This window comes from Telopea speciosissima, chromosome 9 (assembly GCF_018873765.1).
Source record: "Telopea speciosissima isolate NSW1024214 ecotype Mountain lineage chromosome 9, Tspe_v1, whole genome shotgun sequence".
In the NCBI taxonomy this organism is placed as follows: domain Eukaryota; kingdom Viridiplantae; phylum Streptophyta; class Magnoliopsida; order Proteales; family Proteaceae; genus Telopea; species Telopea speciosissima.
In genome coordinates this window covers 56582081-56601315 of record NC_057924.1, presented here as the reverse complement: position 1 = coordinate 56601315, position 19235 = coordinate 56582081, and the positions used below count along the sequence as shown (strand labels likewise).

The 19235-nt window shown below is 41.1% G+C and overlaps 1 long non-coding RNA gene across 1 annotated transcript; it reads right to left on the bottom strand.

Moving 5' to 3' along the window:
• Positions 1 to 2229: 2229 nt before the first annotated feature.
• Positions 2230 to 18031, bottom strand: LOC122640736. The gene is made up of 3 exons (XR_006329736.1): positions 18021 to 18031; positions 15890 to 15894; positions 2230 to 2321 (listed from the first exon to the last, which is right to left on the bottom strand). It is a non-coding gene; the product is annotated as an uncharacterized LOC122640736 (long non-coding RNA).
• Positions 18032 to 19235: the final 1204 nt, after the last annotated feature.

The following is a 19235-nucleotide window of genomic DNA, read 5'->3' as shown; positions in this document are numbered from 1 at the left end:
CACGATAGCAAAACCTGCCTCTCATTTTTTTTTATTTTATTTTAAAAACCTGAACGGCAAGTGAGATCACCCGCCGCTGCTGGCGGCGCTTGAGGGCGCGTCCGGAGGCGGCAGGCAGCGATCCACCCGCCAAAATTCCTAAAATTTTGTGCTCTACGCACCCATGTGGTCAGATTCTATTTTCGCCGGCTAAAAAAATCGGCAGTGTACCATGTCCGTACGGGTTTTTTGAAAAATTTTAAAAACCCTAAAATCCTTGATTCAAATCGAAATTTTTTTGATTCCCTTAGCATGTTCTATTATTTTGAATCCATATAGGTTTAAGAACGGATCTATGGAGGCTCTGATACCACATGTTAGAGTAAATCGATCCGAATAGGGATAAAATCCCAAAAGCCAGGATCTCCATAGGGCGTTCAAGAACACAACCAAATAAATAATAGAAACAGGGATAGAACTACTAACCTTGTTTCGCATCCATAGTGATGATGATCGCAGCGAAAAATAAAGAACAATATCTAGGTGCTTTCCCTCTATTCCCAAAGTAACTGGCCTGATGAGAATGCCAAAATGCGCAAGGACGATGAATACTGAATATCTCCCTTTCTGAATGCACTCCTCAAGAACAATTGAGAACTAATAATTGTGATGAGTAGAGGGGGGGGGGGGGACCTAGCTCTCTTTATATAGTAATTCCTAAAGGATCTCTCTCATCATAGTCCCAGTAGGAATCTATCTAGCCCACACTAAGCCAGTCCACATTAGACTTCTAATACAACTTAATGACCTCCCTAATTAGACCAAAACTCTAATTAGCCTGGTTTAAGATATTTAATATTAATCCATATAATATTATAATATTAATCCTAATGGAATTAAAATTCTAACATTTCTCTCTCGTCAGGTTCGATTCTTCTCCACTGCTAAATGCTTGCAAATAAGACAAAACAAAGGAGGTGGTTACAGATGTTTGCATTGGCTGAGAGTTCACACACAACCATGCTGAAGCATGTAAGCAGACAATGGATATGCTTCAAAGCATTATAATTTATCACTTCACTAGATTTCAGATACGAGTTATTAGTGATGTCCCCATGTGTATATAAGCCAATTTTTACATATACAGGAAACAAACCATGGCTGCCGGTTTTTAGTGGGCTCTCATATAAGCCATTTCTTACATACATCAATCCAATCACCCATGAAAATGCAAGGTCTGCAAAAGGGTTTCGGATCAGGAAAGGCAATCACCCGTGAAAATGCAAGGTTTGCAAAAAGGGTTTCGGATCAGGAAAGGCTTTGGGAGTTCACACACAGCCATGGTTGCCGGTCTTTTTTTTTTTTTGGTTGCAGGGACAGGGTTTGGGAGGTCACATGAGAGTTCACACGCAGCCATGGCTGCCCTTTTTTTCTTGGTTGCAAGAAGAAGAAGGGGGGTAAATCTCACTTCAGTACCCTTTTAGGGTAGTTTAGGCATTACAAAAAATTTAACCGATGACATCATCACTAAACTAACGAACTTGACCTACTTGAAACAAATAGTAAACTGCAAGGGGTGTTCAAGTAATTGTTTCAAACGTTGGGGAGACTAAGCAAAATGACCATAGTATAGGGGGTGTCCAAGCAATTTTCCCTTATTTTAATTATTGACGCTATGAATCATCGATGATGTTGTAATTATTTTATGGGAAGCAGTTTTCTGTACGGGAGTGTGGCCTACGCCGGCACTCCCAGAGGTGAAAAGACATCTCTGCTCCCTTGTTTTAAGGAAGAGAGAGATAGACACATTGGAGTGCCGGCGTAGGCCACACTCCCGATAAAGAACTTTTTCCCTTATTTTAATATATCTTTTTGAAGTATGAAAAAAAAAAAATACAAAATAAAACAAACAGCCTCAGAAGGTTTCCTATATAAACCGAGATGGGGACTTTTATGCTATCGACCAAAGTTCCAAGGCATTGAAGGAGATAAATGGAAAGCAGTGAGAAATCTTTGAAGCTCCAAACGCAGCCATTGCAAAATCCTGATTTCATCACTATACGACTGCCTTCATCAGAAGTATCGATTGTTGGTATCTCTTGGATGATTGCGTTTTCTATATATCAGCTTCCATTCGAGTACATAGACGGCAACCCAATTCCAACCATCTTCTTTGCAGGTCGACGACCGTCTATCTTCTTTCATGCTTTCTTAATAGCACTTACCTTCGCATTCACTGGGTCGATTTGAGCAGTTCATCTCCGCACAATTTGTCCGCAAATTTCGAGGTTTTGCAAATACTTTGGTGGAGCATCGATGGCCTTGGCTCTAGTTATACTGACCTGGATCATCATCATTCCGACCCTTTTCTAATGGAGTAAAATTATGAATCTCTCTATTTTATTTTATTTTTTTTATTAGTAGTTGTAATTTGTAACACAACATAAATTACAAATAAGGTATGGTGGTGACAGTCCAACTTATTCTCACATCCCTTAATCGCAACTCCTGCATCTCTCTCCAATTCTTAAAGATCAGTAGATGAATGAACTTATCTCATGCAAAAAAAAAAAAAAAAAATTTCTTATTTATTTATTTATTTATTGGTGGTGAATCAAATCTCGGTTGATTCACATGAGAAACTGGAATTTCAGAAAAAATAATGGTAATCTCGATAACAACTTATCAGTCAACGAGTTTCTAAGTGTGGTAGTGATACGCCTTCTAAAAACAGGGAACGAGAAATTAGATGATGCAAAGAGAAAAGAAGAGACGAAAGAGAAGAAGGAGCACAGGATGAGAGAAAAGAGAAGGTTTGGAGATTTAACTTTTTGCATATCCTCATAAACTTGAGTTACAGATATTTATAAACTACTACCCTATCCTTATATGACACCTATATCATCTCATTCCTGACATCCAACAGAATTCCTTAATTCCCATGACATTCCCATGACTTTTCTTATACAAATTCAACCAAATGGGTGGGGCGCTTTCTGATTTTGGCCGTACGTCGTGGAATACCACTCATTTGACGTGGGGTTACTCCAGCTTCCTCCACGCTTGCTATCACCTCTTCCATGTGATCTCCAGGTGTCGCTGTAGTCATAACATTACCTGGTACTGGGAAAAAACAACCTTGACCTCAAGGTTGAGGTTGGGGTACGTGTCCAGAAGAACCGAAAAATCCACCCACGAAGCATCCTCCAGGGGTAGCTCCTGCCATTGCACTAAGGCTTGTTTGATGGAGGAGCTGCCACGAGTAATGTGACGAACTTGTAATATTGCCACCGGGGTAGGAGTGGCGGTCGCCTCTGCCGAGAATGGAGGAAGAGCTTGGGATTGGGTTGCAGGGTCTCCCACACAGGGCTTGAGGACTGATACATGAAAAACAGGGTGTATCTTGGCAGACGAAGGAAGATCCAGCTTATAAGCCACCTTGCCTATGCGTTCCAGTATCTGGAAAGGATCAAAGAAACGGCGTGACAGTTTTTGACTGGCACGGAAAGCCACTGACTGCTAGCGGTAAGGACGTAAACGAACAAAGACCCACTCGCCCACAGAGAACTTGCGATCAGTCCGCTTCTTTTTTTTAGGAATTGGGAGCTTTATATATATTTTTTGTATAGAGGGGGGGAATCGAACCGGGGAGGGGATAAGGTATCAGCCAGAAGACTCAAACTTGAGACCTCCTAGTGAACATGGGCATGAAGCGCACCACGGCTCACCAATTGAGCTAGACATTTTCATTCTAGGCTGGGCACGAATCAAATTGGATTTAAGCCCACAAAGAGTGTGGTCTCTTGTCTGCAACTCCTGATCAACAGCTAAGTTTCTAAAGCTGTCTGGTATATAGCGGAGTAAGGTAGGTGGGGGACGACCATAGAGACCATGGAAAGGGGTGGTGCCCATCGCAGTGTGATGAACCGTGTTATACCAGAATTCCGCCCAAGAAAGATGCTTTACCCACTATTTTGGCTCGTCGACGAAGAAGCTGCGCAAGTACATTTTGAGGCAGCAATTGAGAACTTTCGTCTGGCCGTCGGTTTGAGGATGATATGATGTACTCATAGACAATGTCGTGCCCTGGAGCTTAAAAAGATCACGCCAAAAAGAGCTGATGAAGAGGGGATCCCGGTCGCTCACAATAGAACGGGGAAGGCCATGAAGTTTGATTATTTCAGCCGTGAAGACCTCGGCAACCCTGTGACTTGTAAATGAGGTGGTAGGGGGCAGAAGTGTGCATACTTTGTTAATCTATCAATTACCACCATAATGGCCGTCTTCCCTATCGATGGTGGTAACCCCGTAATGAAATCCATTGACACATCCTCCCATACCAGTTCAAGGATAGGCAACGGCTGGAGCAGGCCAACTGGGGAACAATTTGAGGATTTCATTTGTTGACAGGTTGCGCACTCGGACACAAAACGTTGGACGTCCTTCCTCATCCCTTTCCAATACAAGTTGTGTGCTACACGTTTGTAAGTGCACAGGTAACCAGTGTGTCCTCCTTGAGGTGAGGAATGATATTCAAATAAAAATTTCTCACAGAGATTGGAGTTAGAGGGAAGCACCAGTCGATGACGAAAATATAGCAGTTCATTTCGAAAGGTGTACTCTGGAAATAAAGCTGGGGTATCATCTAACCGTTCCCGTATTTGCTGAAGTTCAGGTGATGAAGCAACTGCCACTTGTAAATCTTGAAGAAAATCAAATGTCAGAACTGAGAATTCAAATAGAGAGGGTTCTCCTTCTGGCATGCGTGATAAGGCATCGGCTGCCCTGTTCTCATGGCCCGGCTTGTACACAATATCGAAGGCATAACCCAACAATTTGAAAAGCCACTGCTGCTGCTCAGGGGTCTGAATGACCTGGTTAGTGAGCTCTCTAAGACTTTTCTGGTCGATTTTGATAAGGAATTTTTTTCCCAATAAATATTGTCGCCAACGTGCCACCGCCTAGGTGATAGCAAACATCTCATGGACATAAACCGAGGAGGCTTGCATTTGGGGAGATAATTTCTTGCTGAAATAAGCCACTGGGTGCCTTTCTTGAGACAGCACCGCTCCTACTCCCACTCCGGAGGCGTCGGTTTCTATGGTAAAGGGCAGAGAGAAGTCCGGCAATGCCAATACTGGTGCCTGGGTCATGGCCATCTGAAGCTCAGAGAAGGCCTGTTGAGCTGACTCAGTCCACCGATAAGCCCCTTTCTTGAGCAACTCGGTTAGGGAGCAGCTCGGTTTGCATATCCTTGTATGAACTTCCGATAATACCCCGTAAAGCCCAGAAATCCACGGACATCTCGAATGTTGCTGGGTATGGGCCAAGAAATAATGGCATCAATTTTATTTGGATCCACAGCCAGCCCCTGGGCCGAGACTACATGGCCCAAATAATCGATGCTCTACTGCCCAAATGCACATTTGGATCTTTTAGAGTACAGTGAATGGGCCTGAAGTGTTTGCAACACTAATTGAAGGTGCTGCATATGGGCCTGCCAAGTCGGACTGTAGATTAGTAAGTCATCAAAAAATATTAAAACAAACTTCCTTAAAAATGGATGAAAAACAGAATTCATCATTGCTTGGAATGTGGATGGAGCATTGATAAGCCCAAAGGGCATCACCACAAACTCATAATGCCCCTCATGTGTACAGAATGCAGTCTTGTGAATATCTTCACATTGAACACGTATTTAGTGATACCCGGACCGCAAGTCCACCTTGGAAAAACAGCACGCCCCATGTAGCTCATCAAACAACTCATCTATGGTGGGTATGGGAAACTGGTCCTTAATAATGATGGCATTCAAGGCCCGATAGTCTACACAAAATCGCCATGTCCCATCCTTCTTTTTAACCAATAAGACCGGTGATGAAAAGGGACTAGTACTAGGGCGTATGACACTAGTGGAGAGCATCGCAGCCACCTGATTCTCAATTTCCCCCTTCTGGAAATGGGGGTATCTGTAGGGCCTCATATTCATGGGCTGGGCCCCTGGCACCAAGTGAATAGCATGGTCCTGTTCCTGCACTGGTGGTAATTCTTTAGGTTCTTCAAAGACTGTGGAATAAGCTTCCAAAAGTGCCTACAGTTCAGTTTGGTCACAAATGGGCAACGACAAGGTAGTTGGTTGAACCTCCAACCTGAACAATGCTGTATAAGCTTGGGTTTCCACCAAGCGACAAAGGGTGTGGTATTGCAATTGGGCTGGCACCTGGCGAGGCTCTCCTACCAGTCTGACCGTAGAGCCTTCAACCTGAAATTCTAGTGTTAATTGACCATAATCAAACACTATGGGGCCTAACTGAGCCAGCCACTGCACGTTTAAAATCAAATCTGCCCCAAAGAGGGGTAATACATATGCATCAACAGACACAGTAATTTTAGGGGAATCTGTTTGACTAGTCCCTCACAGACCAATCGACTCCCACTTCCTACCATAACAGTAATATTTGGGGCTGCTTCCACAATTAAACCAACATGCTGAGCTACTCTGCTCCGAATAAAGTTGTGGGTACTTCCCCCATCAACTAAAACTTGTATAGGATGCCCAGAAATATAACCAGTGAACCTGAGAGTCGTTGGAGAGATCTCACCGGTCATGGAGTGGTACGAGAGTTCAGTTGTTAACATCACTCCGTCTGGGGGCGGTAGGTAGCCCTTTTCAAGCGGCTTCACTCTGCTCCAAGGCTTTTGCTTGGCGGCAGGTAGCCCTTTTTTGATGGCTTTCACTCTACTCTAGGTAGCCCTTCTCCTAGGTAGCCATTTTCGTGACTCGAACCCTTGACTTGGTGCCCCTCGATACTCAAATGTTAGGTGATCTTGACTAATACGCCAAAAGCTCCGGTCGATAGAGCGAGTTAAATCAAGCCCTTTAACCTATCCCATATTAGGCTGGTCCAATCTAGTGCCCATACACTATAGTGGGCCCCATTAGGCACATAACACTAGCTCTATCTCGCGTGCTTCCTCGTCATCGTATTCCAATAGGAACAACTGTCGAGTTTTGCAACGATGGCCCGGCGTGAATCATTCCTCACAGTTATAGTAAAGGCCACGCTCTCGTCTCTGTTGCATCTCCATCGGGGTCAACCGTTTAATTGGTATTGTTGCAGGCGATTTCGTGGTTGGGTGGATCTGAGATATCGGAGTGGGTGATAGAATCACCGTAGATGGCGCTGCCGATTTTGCCGACGAGTAGGATTTGGGGTTAAGCTGATGCATCTCTGCTAATTTGGCCTCCTGGAGTCGAGCCAGACTGACCGTGTGCACCATGGATGTCGGTTTGAAAGCCATAACTTCATTTTTTATCTCTGGACGAAGCCCTGAGATAAAACAGCTCACGAGGAAGGCAGCAGGCAGGTCATCGATGCGGTTAGCCAGCGACTCAAACTTGGTCTGATAATCTGCTACTGTAGAGGTTTGCGTTAGTTTGGCCAGGGATGCTTGGGGATCATCGAACTCAGACAGTCCAAAGCGAATTTCTAATGCTCTGATAAAAGCTTTCCAGGTGGTGAACTCACCGTTACGGTACATCCACTGGAACCACTGTAGAGCGAAGCCATCCATGTGAAAGGATGAAACTAGCAAGCGCTGCTCAGTGGGTGTAGCATGGAAATCGAAAAACCTTTCCGCCTTAAAGATCCAGCCTACGGGATCGGCTCCGTCAAACCATGGGAACTCCAAACGAATTGTTCTGGTTTGTATCGGATTGGTGGTTGGTGGTGGAGTATTTGGTGGGGGTCCCAAAATTCCTAGCCGCGCATCGTCATTTCTGGGGCGTTGATCCGGGGTTGGTGGCACCACTCGCAACACCTGTTCGAGCCGGCCATCCATCGTGGTCACCTGCACCACCAAATCTGTAAGGGCTTACCGCTGAACGTTGATTGATTCGTGTAGCGCATCCAGCTGTTCGCCTTGCTCTATCGACGTTACTCCTAGTTGCCTGATCGACTCGTCGAGCTGTCTCAGGCGTGTTCCCTCAGCCATATCCGGCAGGTCGGACCAATGATACGCCTTCTAAAAACAGGGAACGAGAAATCAGACGAAGCAGAGAGAAAAGAAGAGACGAAAGAGAACAAGGAGCAGAGGAAGAGAGAAAAGAGAAGGTTTGGAGATTTAACTTTTTGCATATCCTCATAAACTTGAGTTACAGATATTTATAAACTACTACCATGATCATGAGTCCTACCCATACATCAAATTACTCCCCTATCCCTATATGACACCTATATCATTGCATTCCTGACATCCAACAGAATTCCTTAATTCCCATGACATTCCCATGACTTTCCTTATACAAATTCAACCAAATGGGTGGGGCGCTTTCTGATTCTGGTTGTACGTCATGGAATACCACTCATCTGACGTGGGGTTACTCCAGCTTCCTCTATGCTTGCTATCACAGTATCACCTCTTCCATGTGATCTCCAGGTGTCGCTGTACTCATAACAGGTAGCCTAGTGCACTTGGAAGCATCTGGTGTGTACGTGGAAGCCGCTTCTAAAAGAGGTATTGGGTAAAAGTCTCCTAGCTCACATCGTCTTCCCTCCTCTCTTGCTAATAAGCCGCATCCTGAGTTCCAGAAACCTGCTTTCGCTGACCCACCCAATAGTTTATTGGTTTGGTTCTGGATCTACCGATTAGTTAATAGTTCAATTCCAGATTTACCAATTAGGAACAGTTAGAATCGATGGGATCGTAACAAACTCAAGATCATGAGAGCTAAGATCAACCCCTTTATTTTTTTAGTCTTTCAATTTTCGCTAGTACCTCTTGCTTCATATACTATTTTACCAATGATTTGACCGTAAATTTAAATGTCCATTTGAGAATGATAACTTAAAAACATACCTTAAAATAGTCTTTATGAGGGTGGTGGTGTTTCCACTTATTAACTAATACAAAACAAGATGTAATATAAATTAGTTCTGTGAGTTGATTAAAAAATGAAGCATATCTCATGCGATTAAAATTAGTGTTTTATTATATTATAATTATATGTAGGATGTGTTAGGGAATTTTTATTTTTTATTTTTTAGGAATCGGAACCAGCCCACCCATTAGCTAATGGTCCTGAATCTCAAGTTTGGAACCGATTAGCGTATTGGTCTGGTTTTGTTCCAGGCCACTTAAGGTTGGAACCATTAAAGAACCGGACCAATAGCCCAAAACCGGACCAATTGACACCCTACCAACTTCTCAACTCGCGATGTTCTCTCTTTCACTCATCGTTTGAGGTATCGGAATCGTATCACCCATATCAGGCAATACGTACCAATTTTGCAAGTGACCGATCTTGATACTGTGTCGATACCGTATCGGTGACACCATACAAACAAGGGGTAAATTGGTAAAAAAAAAAAACCCATTTTTAAATGAGAATCAAGGGCATATTTGTCTAATACGATCGATCTGTGACAGTACCAATCTGATATTGTATCAGTTTCTGGGTTGATCGATTCATATTCATTCGAATATCATGTACTAAAACTATGCTCTTACCATCACACTCCGAACCCACCCCAGATAGAAGGGTCAAGTTGTTACAAAGCTATATTCACATTAAACATTTGGGAAAATTTCGAGTGACATGGATACCCTGCCAAGGTGAAATCCATTTATAGTATTAAATAAAGGACCATTTTCTTCCCTCTAGGGCTCGACTTTGGTGACCATCACCGCTCTGACTACGGCGACCATTACCAGCGGCAAGGCAAGGAGAAAGCGAACTAAAGAAGGGCGACAAAACGAGAAGATGACCGAACTTCCATTTCCACCCATGGCTGAAAGCGAACTGAAGAAGGGCGACAAAACGAGGCAAATACATCTTCCATTTCCGAAACCCCATCACCGACCCTCTCTCAAAACCCATCTCTGCTATAACCACCATCATCTCCACTAACCCCTATTTCTCCTTTCATCCCTATTCTTTTCTCTTTATTTTTTTATCATTTTCATTCTAAAAACCCTCATCCCACCATCACCGATTCTCCTCTCCATTTCTTTTCACTTCTAATCTAACCCACATCCTTGTCTAAACAAAACCCCAATCTGAATTCCAGCCATGACCACATCCATCCTCAACTAATTTATCATTTCTGATCCCATCATGTCTTTGATTTCCTTTTCCATTTTCCCTCCTAATAGCCATCGGATCCCTATTTCTTTTCTTTTATTCCCATTTTTCCAAACCCAACACAGAATCAGAATCCATTGGCTGCCATCATTTTTTTTCAAGCTCTCTGGAATCCATTGTCAGCTGTGGTGCAAAGAAATGTGGAGCAGAAAAAATAGAAGAAGATTAGGAAGAAGAAGAGGAAACCCGGGCGGAGAAGAAGGAGATGGGGAGGAAATTGTGCGGACATAGAAGGAGGGCTAGAGGGGGTGGCGATGGTGGTGGTGGTGGTGGCGGCGGAAGAAACAGCAGAAGGAGAAGAAGGAGAAGAAGAAGGGGAGAAAAAAGGAATAAAAAAAAAAGTATTGAATAAAAACAAGGGCAAAATTGTTTTTTTCTAAAAACTAACTTCTAACATCATTAATTCATCATTAAGGGTATTATAGGGATTTCACGATGGTAAGGGTAATTTTGCCATTTAAAAAGAATTAACAGACACTTAACTGCAGAGACTAACGGAGTGGACTAAATTTAAATAAATTCATAAGAATATGGGGTGTCTGTGACATTTTGACAAAGCATGGTAAGTTTCTGAGATATTGGATACTTTTAGGGGGTGTCTGTGAAATTTTCCCTTACATTTTTTATCTCCCCACAACCTGTGTTTACCATATTCTAGCCCATCAGGCCAAAAACTAATTATTCAGAAATATTTACAGTGTATCACATCCACCAAAAGAATAATATTTCATTGATCAGAGTGCTCGAAAAATTAGGATTTACAAAAGGTAATATCCACATTAATTACATTTTTTTATCTCTCCACAACCTTTGTTTACCATATTTTAACCCATCAGGCAAAAAACTAATTATTCAGAAATATTTATAGTGGATCACATCCACCAAAAGAATAGTATATAACATCAAAAGAGAAGTTCCTCCTCATCAAATTCTGTCATCCAGAGATACCCTAATCACATGCATAAGAGGGATCACACCCCTCAGGATCCAAACAAGGATGGTGATTGTGATCATCCTTAAATGCTTAGTCTTTTTTTTTTATTGAAAAATGTTGGAAAGTGTCCAAGTGGCACGACTCAGCCCTTCTAATTCCTTAAGTTTCTCTATGTATTTTCAACTTCGTGATATTGTACTTGTAGGATTGAAATCCCCATTATACACGAATACATAAGGATTTTGCTAATATAGAATATTCTAGAATCACAAAAGATCGGATTGCTGTTCTCCACATAAAAGATCAGATTTTGGGGAGGGTTGGCAATGCCAAATTCTTTTCCAAATCTCTTTCTGGGGCTTTTTGTGGGTGGGTGGGGGGGGGGGGGGGGCAGTTTGAAGTACTTGGGCGTGCCGAGGCGATCATGCGTTGCTGATTACAAAGGTAATGATACGTTGACTTTACAGTTTTTTTTTTGGTGAAACGCTGACTTTACAGTGAGTTGCAATTCTTGGATGCTTCCTAAATAATACAAGCACCAACTCTGTGTTATTCTACCCAAAAAAAGAAAAATGTTTCAAGAATGGCCCACTTAACACAATGTATGAGTTTCTTCAGTGACATTCATAATAACTGCATTAATCTATGTAGTAAACCTAAAGGAGACTAACGAATAACTGAGTAAGCAGACCATGTCAGAAAAAACGAATAAAATAAATGGATGTTCGTGTGTATAGAAAATTAAGTACTCAAAGGACAGAATTTTTGTGCACATGACATATTAAAAAATTGCAACCCACTTAAGCAACATCAACTCTAAAAGCGCCTCATGAAGCGTCTTACCTGGGTTCATTGGTGATTTAAAACATTGTAACTCAATTAACCATGATTTGTAACCCCAAGAAGGGTGTCTACTGGTCCAATGCGGTCGGGGTCGGCTATAATCGGGTCTTAAGGCTGTGGGTATGTTTAACTCTAAATGGGCTTAAATCAGGTTCTATACAGTGCAACTAGACAGTACTGAAGAGAAAATCCAAAAATAGAAGCAAGCTGTCTATTTTGACCCATTTCATCTTGGTCAAGTCAAGCTTGAATATAATGGGCTTATCTGGATAAGATACAATATATAGACTTTGGAGTAGTAGTAGTTCAGCTTTGCAGATTCAATGGGGCAAGTCATTGATTGATATATCAGATATGGGGGCCTATCAGGCTAAGTTACAACTTCTATTATGTGAATTGAAAATTCATTCTTTAATATCTTAATTTAAGACACAAGCACAACACCGAGCTGATCATTGTTTTCTCTGATTTAAATATCAATTATGATTATGAAACAAAACTTCTCTTACTCAAACAATTTTCATTTTACAGAATTTGATGAGAATAAAACAACATATAACAAGATCAAACACATTCACATAGGGGTGTCAATACCCAATCCGAATCGATGAAATTGACCCAAATCAGCCCGAACGAGCCCAGACCACACTGGACCGAACTCTTAATGGTTCGGGTTCGGTTTGTGGATCCAGAGAGGCAAACGGTTTGGTTTGGTTTGGGCTAGCCCGACGGTGCACCAGTAGCCCGAACCCAAATCGAACCGACCTAACCCGGTAAATAAGTAAATCAATAAATGCCTAATGCCCCATTGTCCTCTAAATGTGTTGTGATAGTTTCTCACTTGATCTCATATCCTTTGTTAGTGATTACCCAACCAATTGTATCCATAGGCCATAGGACATAGGATACAAAGATGCATTGTATTTGAAATATTTTATGTACTTAAAAGAAAAAGAGAAGAAAAATTAACACTAACCGGACCTTACTAGTTATATAAAACCGGTACCAAATCGAATCCAAACCGATATCAACCCGTTATCATAAATCGAAACCGACACAAAACCAAACCGCACTGAAACCGAAACCGCACCGAAACCGAACATTTCTTAATGGTTTGGTTTCGATTTCTATAAAAGTCACACCGAAACCGAAAAGCCCGAACCAAAACCGGCCCGAACCGGCCCATTGACACCCCTACATCCACACATGGGAGGCCGGAGAGGGGAGAGGGGAGAGGAGGGGAATTTTAAAGTTAAAGGGTTGGACTAGGTTAGGCCGTAATCGGACGGGTTAGATCGGACCTGGAATTGGTCAGTTCGGTTGGACGCCCGACGGGTTAGAACCCCATACCTGAACCGTCTTGTTACTAGTAAACGGGCCAGGCCTAGAATTGACACCCGATACATGGATTCAAATCTCCTTTGTACCAACCTTGGGGCCACACCCCCTCTCAGAAGCGGAAAGAGCATGTGGTTGCAAGCCAAAACAACATGCTTTCAATCAAAACAAAATTTAAATGACAAATTAGTATCGTCACAAAAAAGTCTTATTTTTTCAAATGTCACATACTATCCATTCATCCATTGTCAACAAATGATATTACCGTTTTGACTGTTAGACACACAGAACATGACATGGATTAAACACATTCGTGTGTCAATGTTATAGACATTAATTTGCACACTTATCTCATTCTTCAAACCATTATAAAAAAATTAAAAAAAAATCTCATCCTTCAACGTCCTCCCCCTCTTTTGAAATGAATCACCTGCCCCTCATATGTGATGTCCTGTCTCAGACTCCTATTGATACGGTTGGTTAGCTTATTACACATGAGCGATGTACCTATGAAAAAATATCACCTCAATTTGCCTGTCCGTCAATTTCCTTAATTCCCTCTAATAGAGGGAGGTGGATCCCACCCCGGGTAATGTGTTCGGGCAAGGGATAAGATGGTCATTTCTATCTCCCTTTTAGATGGAATTGAAGAAATTGAGACAGACAAATTGAGGGGATAAAGATCCGTGTACCTATCCTCTTTCTCCCCTTCCGTAAGAAAAAAACAAGAAAAAAGAAAATGATTACATTTAAAATTACCCTGTGCATTTGGAACTCAAAACTATTGCGCGTCGATTGGCTCGACTCCCCCGATCGATGCGTATTCGTCCGATGATCCGAAGAGTTGTATAAATACACAAATAAGGCAGATAATGGTGCAGATTACCAAAACCCACACCAGACTGGTGGGTACATAGGAGTATACCAAGGTGAAAAAAGTAATAACAGTCATAACAGCTCCCAACGTTTCCGCAGCATTCGCTATCCTTGGGTGGATCCGTCGCAGAACCCGAATGAATGAAGCCCCAAATGAAATTAGTAACCCAACAGTCAATAACTGCGGCAGAACCCACACCAGATTGGTGGGCACATAACAGGACACCAAACTGAGGAAAGTAATGATTGTCGAAACAGCTCCCAACAACGTTTCGCCATCATTCGCAATCCTTAGGTAGTTCGGAGGCAGCAGAACCCCAATGAATGAAGCCCCAAAGGACATTACAAACTCAATAGTCCATAACTGCACCAGAGCCCAGACCAGATTGGTGGGCACATAGCAGGAGACCAAAGAGAAGAACGTAATAACAGTTTTACTGAGAAACGTTACAAATTTCTTTCCAAAATTAGCGAGGAAGAACATGAAGAAGAAGGACAAGATTAGTAGAAGTTTTACAGAAAAAGGAATTTGAGGACTCATGAGTGCTGTCAAGAAAGATTGGAAAAGTGGACGAGTCATCACTAGTTTATGTAGCAATGCAGAAATTTCCTGGAAGTAGCAATGCAGAAATTTCCTCCTGGAAGTAACAATACAGAGAAATCGTCTAGAAATACGGTGGCTCCTTCCCTCAAAGACTTGCCCAAAAGAGAAGAAATTTGACAAATTAAAAAGCATTGCCTGAAGTGGATGAAACGCCGAATTGGCCCCACAAACTTTCTGTTTGTTTGTTCGAGGAAGCAGCCAGGATAAAAAATTTTAGGATTTGATCTTTTGTTAAAAGGTGGGAGAGAGAGAGGGGGGGGGGGGGGAGCTGGGTTTTCTCCTTCTATTCTATCAGGCAATCTCCTGTTAGAAGAGAAGGAAAAAGGTTCTCTATAATGAAACCAATAAATCTGACTTAGGACAGATTTGGTATAATTTGTATTTCAATTTCCAATTTATTTCATAAAATAGTCCGTCCCCCTCTACACTGCAGGTGTTATCTTAAAAGTCAAACCAAAAAGAGAAATGTCATATTTAACCTTAAATCATTCTTTTCTAACCTAATCCAATCCAACCCTAACTATGGTTTCAAACCCAACTCTCTCTCTCTTTCTCTCTCTCTCTTGTAACTCCCGGAGACGGCAGCGGTGGTGGTAGTGGTGCTTGGGCAACAACAACCTTGCCAACCTCAATCTTGCCGACCTCAACACATGCGACTTAACGAACTTATCCAATTTCTCTTCATCGTCTTTGAATCTGTTCATACCCAGAACTACGAAAAGAGCTTCTTTGCCTATCAGTTTCTTGCCTCTCCAAAGTGGCCCTCTTGGTCTACCATCATGGTAACTCCTGAAATCCAATATGGGTTTGCTCGAAATGACACCCAGAGTTGGAACAGACGTTTTCATGGGGTTATCTGACAATTCAATGGGAATTATCAGTTCCCGGATGAGCATCAAATTCAAAAATGGTATTTTTTATCCCGAAAAAGCTCTCAATGCCATGGAGCCTTGCAGATAAAGCTCAATTGAGGGTGTGGAGTGATTGGTTGAACCCTGTTTTTACCAATCAATGGTTACTCGTTAAACCCTAATGCATCAAAAGAGGATCAGTGAACAAACCCCATCCCACAACAACCCTAGCCCTTTCCCTTTAACATCGATTCCACTGAACTCCCAACCCCATCCCTATTTTGAATTCGATTTTTTTTAGAGCCACCGCTGAGTTTTACCCCGACTTGAGACAGGAGTCGTGGTCGCAGGAGGAGGATGGTAGTTCGCCAGTATCTTCCTAGGCCGTCGGCCCTCTCATTCGACCACCGCAAGAGGCAGCAGTGTGATGTTAAAACCCTAACTCCATTCTCAGTTTAGTGATTTGAGGAAGGAGAGGAAATATTCCCTCTCCGATTCCTTGTTTTAATTAAAAAAAAAAGTTTTTTAGCTCCAAGGGTAAAATAGAAACTATACACTAGTCAAGAGTAGTTTAGGATTTAAAAAAAATTTAACCCGCTAACTTCATAAGTTAACAACGTAAAACTAACGGTAAGGACTAATCTGTAATATAGGGCAACTAACGGTAAGGACTAATCTCTAATATAGGGCTCTAAAGCAGGGGGTCTTCTGAGTATTTTCAAATAAGAGGAAATGACTTGAGATTCGTTCCATTTTTAGGGGTGTTTCGTAATTTACCCAAATTGTTTTGGTTGCATCAATTCGAAATATTTCAAGAATAAGAAATCCATTTGATAGTTTAATTTCTTATAATAGATTCTCTATATTTCTTTGGGAGATGGCGGTAATGGTGGTGGTGGTGGTGGTGGTGGTGGTGGCCGAGGCAGAGGTAGAGGCAAAGGTGGAGGAAGTGGGGGTAGAGGCCAGGACGGTGTTGGTGGTGGCAGGGGCATGGTGGTGGGGAGACCATCAAGAGAAGAAAAAGGGTGGTGTTTTATTTTTTACATGAAATTGTTGTTTTGCCCATCAAATGAATCATGTGCTCATTAAGAAGCAGGAGTATAATCAATTTCAATTTCAAGATTGAAAAAGCTCCACGGTTATTTCAGAAATTTTATTGCATCCTATTTCTATTTTACTGAAATAAGGTGCAAAAATCAAATAAAACAATTTCTGAAGTAAAAATCAGCCATTGAAACCAAAATATAAATCATACAAAATAAGGCCTTAATCTAGTTATCTAGGCCAAAAAACAATTAATAAAATGTGATAAAGCATAAATATCTAATATAAATATAGCATTGATAAAATTGAATAGGGATGGATATAGTATGAAAAATAATAATAACTCAGCCTTGTCCCAACTAAATGGGATAGACTATATGGATCCTTGCAAAACAATGTAAGGAAAATTGAAGTCCACACAAAAGGGAAATGAAAGTAAGAAGAATGATGAATAAAACTGAAGAAATGAAAGAAGAGAAGAGAGAAATGGGAAATGAAAATAAGACAAAAGAGGTACAGCCCAGGAAGTCAAGAAAATCTCACCTAAATGGGGTCTAAAACATGGATCCTTGCCGTCCAATAGGCTCTATCCGAAGTCATACTTGGCTCAAGACCCAGACTATGCATTTCATTCTTCACAACCTCTCGTATGGTCATTTTAGGCGTGCCCCTAGCTCTTTTAGCTCCTTCAATCTGGATCAGATTACTCCTCCTTACTAGGGCGTCCCTAGGCCTCCTTTGGACATGTCCATACCACCTTAAATGATACTCTTAGGGCTTGTCACTAATCGATACAACTCCCAAATCAGCTCTAATACGTTCATTCTTTACTTTGTCCTTCCTAGTTTTGCCGCACATCCATCTTAACATCCTCATTTCTGCTACACATAGCTTCTTTGTATGACACTTCTTCACTACCCAACATTCTGCCCTATACATCATAGCCAGTCGGACAACAGTCTTATAGAACTTTCCTTTAAGCTTTAAAGGAATATGTCGATCACACAGTACTCAATGATCCGAATGACATAGAGAGTTTAGGATTACTTTGAGATTTACAAAAGCAAATCCTCCAATGGAATGCAACGCTTGTACCCATCAACGTCCGATGGAAGAAGCTCCTCTAATGGGGTGAAACCCTAATAGAGAAGAGACTATCACTTTTTCTTTCTATAATCCTCACTCAATTCTGAATTCTGAATTCATAAGAATGATTAGATTTTTTGTCAATCATATTTATAAGAGATCATCTTTTTATCCAACGATTGTGATGATCAGAGCAAGTGGTGTGATCCAAAAGGGTGATCTCACAACTTGTCCATATTCACACATAAGAATAATCCATGTAAGATGTAACCATTTAATCCTCAAGTGATAGAAACTTTCATTATGTTTTAATCCCTCCACTTAACATAACATAACAGATGTATGAGTATGGAAATGGGTACCACAAAAAACCTTTAATCCATAACATGACCAATATCATAGAATCTTAACTAGTGATTTGGAAATAAATATTTTTAAAGTAATTTAAAAGAAGTGTCTGAATTACACCTCTATAGGTGTAAGGAGAACTTGACACCTTTTAATTGTCCGTTGTCTTATTCAGACATTTTTTGAGATAGGGGAATGAAAGGGCTTTCAAAAACAACATAAAAGTGACATAACAAAATATCATTATGTCACCATCAAAAGGTGTCATTGTCATGCACAATATTTGAGTAGGCATATGAATTGATACTATTTATATTGGAAAAAATTGTGTGCCATACCAAAAGGGCAAAAAAGTTAAATTACAAATTATTTGACACCATGAGGGGCGTCAATAAGAAAATCCTGAGTTTAAAATATAATTATATATTTTTAATAAATCTTAGAACACTTTGCAAACAATTTTAAACCGATCACCAATATCAGAATTTTAATCTAATTAAAATCGAACAGCTTTCTCAAGATACATTGTTGAGCATCTTTTCCATCTATAACAGAATTCACCGACTCTTGTTTCTTTGGTGTTACATACAACTCTTTCGGTTCTATGTTTTTGTGATGGTGAAATCCAAATGAAAGATGGAAGAAAAGGTTCTCACTCGTTTTGGGTTTGCGGTATGACGACGTTTTCTCTATCAAGGGAAGAAAGAAAGGTACTGAGGCTTTTACGTATTTTGTCATCACAGGTTTTGAGGTGAGAGTATTATGATCTTGTGAATCCAAATTTGTTTGGTGAGTGCTTTGTAACCCAAGAAGGGTTTGTTCTTGATGTTTTTGTAGCCTCTGGCATTGTCTAAGGAGAAGATCTTGTAATCCCATTATTTATCGTAGTGAAGTTTTACCTGGACGAGGTCCCGTGATAACCTCATTATTTGTTTCAGCATATTAATACTTTACACATATTCTATTATCATTGTGTACCTCCATTTTTTCTTTTTAGTAGACATTGTGTATCTCCGTTAACTTGCACATAGGTGAGAAATGGTTATTTTTCCCAATATGTTCACACTTATATTCTACAATCACATTGGGAGAATATACAATGTGACAATTGTAAGAACAAAACTATCTCTAGCTTTGAACAGTTTAAAGCCATACCCAGGATAATCATCACACATAGATTATCAATGC